This window comes from Malurus melanocephalus, unplaced genomic scaffold (assembly GCF_030028575.1).
Source record: "Malurus melanocephalus ecotype Western Australia unplaced genomic scaffold, MMel_1.1 scaffold_575, whole genome shotgun sequence".
Lineage (NCBI taxonomy): Eukaryota > Metazoa > Chordata > Aves > Passeriformes > Maluridae > Malurus > Malurus melanocephalus.
The window spans coordinates 28001-30156 of NW_026623807.1; the positions used below are offsets into that span (position 1 = coordinate 28001).

The window sequence follows — 2156 nt, forward strand, 5'->3', positions numbered from 1 at the left end:
AGTCAGTCAGTCAGCCCTCACAGCCGTGTCCCCCAAATCAGCCATCATGCCCATGTCCCTGCTCTGTCAGCCCTTGTCCCTCTGGCAGCCGTGTCCCCGCTCATGGCCGTGTCCCCCCTCACGCTGTTTCCCTTCTCAGTCAGCCCTCACAGCCGTGTCCCCCCTCATGGCCATGTACCCCCTCATGGCAGTGTCCTCCCTCATGGCCGTGTCCCCCCTCATGGCCATGTTCCCCCTGAGTCAGCCCTCACAGCCGTGTCCCCTAAATCAGCCATCATGCCCGTGTCCCTGCTTCGTCAGCCCTTGTCCCTCAGGCAGCCGTGTCCCCCTCATGGCCGTGTCCCCCTCACAGCCGTGTCCCCTTTCATGGCCGTGTCCCCCCTCACAGCTGCGTCCTCCCCTCAGTCAGCCCTCACCTCCCCTCACAGCCCCCACTGCCCCCACTCTCCTCACCCACCCCTCGCTTCCCCATCCTCGCCCCCATTCCCTACATGGTGTCCCTGGCACCTTCCTTTTGCCATGGAGGGTGGCAGGAGTTGGCTGTCCCTTTCTGAGGGGGTGTCCCTGTCCCTGTCCCTGTCAGCGATCACACACCTCTGCTCACCGGAGAGGAGACATCAAAGCTGCCTGGTGGGGTGTGACTGAAATTAGGTGAAGGGAAATTTAAATTTCAGCTTGGTTATTGGGGGGAAAAGGGTTATTAGGGGGAGAAAACTCGCTYGGTGGGAGATGTCTTTGGTTGTGCAAGAAACGCCATCCCAGGGTGCGGGTCAGACTTTACACAAAAACTGGGAGATGGCAAAACTTGGCTGGTCCACATGGATGGAGGGATGGGATGTGCCCTCCTGGGAGCTGGGGAGGCTCTGTCCCTGTGAATCCCTGTGGGACTGGCACTGGAATTGTCACCCACAGCCTGGCGCTGACCCCACYGAGCCGGGGTGACCTGGTCTGGGGGTTCTGGGGGTGCCAGGGCTCGGGGGGTTTAGCATTGCACCTCCACTCGTGCATCAAATCCTGGCAGCCTGGCAAACATCGCGGAGCGGGCTGTGACCCAGTTAACCACGGCGGTGTGCGATTCGACTGGGGCTGTCGGATCCTTTGCCATGATGGATAACCAACTTGGAGGGAATTTTGCTCTCGGARGAGGTGCCAATAAGTAAAAAGCACAGATTTAATTAAGCAGAATATAAATTTCCTGGATCTCTGCTCTCGCAGAGGTGCAGGCATCCAGCGAAGATGCTGCGCTGGGATGAAGAGAGAATTAACCCAGGGAATAACACACCGAGGGCTTTCATCCTCTCCAACCTGCATTTGAAAAACAGTTTTTAAAGCTCCCCTCCCAGTATCTTTGTCAAGCACTAAAACAAAGCCTGCACCACTGGTRAAATTCCAACTCCTTTGCCAGGCAACCAGACACAACACATCCAGGGGTGCTGGGTTTCTCTATGACCATCCTTTCCTGCTGCAGGGTGTTTGGAATATTCCAGCACCCACCCTCACGTGTGCCTGGRTCCCTGCAGATTCCCACCTCCAAGGTGTGCACAACATACCCGGGAATAACCCAGCTTCCACTCWGTGCAAACAAATCCAATTGAAAAATCAAATTTAGGGGTAGCGAGAGGCATTCAGTCCTTCATTTGGAGTTAATTATTTTTTAAATGTAGCATTATTTCAAGCTGTATGGATTCAGCCCCATCTGTTTCTAACAGCCATAATCAGTGCTGGTAGCAGAGTTAGAGTTTGCAAGGATGAGAATCCATAAATATTAGTTTTATGCTGACAGCTAATTACTCTTCAAACAGAGCCCTTATTTCTTAAAAGTGCCTACACTTCTATTTATTCAGAGAGAGAGAAACAAATATGGTGCTGAGATATGAGGCTGAACGTGCAAAACAAGCGAGGGCGGTGCAGCCTGGGGAAGAGATAAGGTGTGTCATTCTTTTGTTAATCAGAAAGACAAGAGGAAAACAAACCGGCGAGGTTAGAAGACAAATGCTGTGTGAGAAGAAACAGATGGGGGGAAAAAAGAATTGCGGGAAGAAGTGATGATACAGCCTTTGGATTAGCAAACGCTGCTCGCAGGGTGGGAGATGCCAGCAGGGCAGGTGCTGGCTTTGCTGCCTGTGCTGAGGTGTGTGCAGGAGCTGCAAGTGGCT

At 53.6% G+C, this 2156-nt stretch overlaps 1 protein-coding gene across 1 annotated transcript in view; it reads left to right on the top strand.

Moving 5' to 3' along the window:
• Positions 1 to 2156, top strand: part of MAN1C1 (mannosidase alpha class 1C member 1) — a 55974-nt gene that overhangs the window by 2661 nt on the left and 51157 nt on the right. The gene's annotated exons all lie outside the window — the stretch shown is intronic.